The sequence below is a fragment of the Poecilia reticulata genome, linkage group LG1, assembly GCF_000633615.1.
Source record: "Poecilia reticulata strain Guanapo linkage group LG1, Guppy_female_1.0+MT, whole genome shotgun sequence".
Lineage (NCBI taxonomy): Eukaryota > Metazoa > Chordata > Actinopteri > Cyprinodontiformes > Poeciliidae > Poecilia > Poecilia reticulata.
Window position 1 is genome coordinate 26,626,008 of NC_024331.1, and position 579 is coordinate 26,626,586.

Consider the following 579-nt stretch of genomic DNA (forward strand, 5'->3'; position numbering starts at 1 on the left):
AAAGCTATAACTAGACAATTACGCAAACTCTGGTTTGAGAAAAGAAAGTGAAACTGTGAGAATGTCAAACACCTGGCATGAATCCATTTGAGAATCTATGAAGAAGAGCTGACCAAAAGTCTCAAAGATGCTTTACAAATAAACAAACTAACTAACTAACTAACTAACTAACTAACTAACTAACTAACTAACTAAATAAATAAATAAATAAATAAATAAATAAATAAATAAATAAAAGTAATATTTATTTAAATAAATAGATGTTCATTTATTTAAATATTTTATTATTTTTATTTTATCATTTTGTAATAAAACCAATTCATTCTTTTGTTTTCAACTTCTAAGTGGAGAACAAAAATGTATTTTGATTTAAAATTTTCTGATTACCCAATGAAATAATTAATGCTGCAAAGAAAATAGTGCTATTAATAATGATGTCTAAATTTTTGTAGCCTTTTTGGGGCACGTAAAGACGCTTTACAGTATAGATAGATAGATAGATAGATAGATAGATAGATAGATAGATAGATAGATAGATAGATAGATAGATAGATAGATAGATAGATAGATAGATAGATA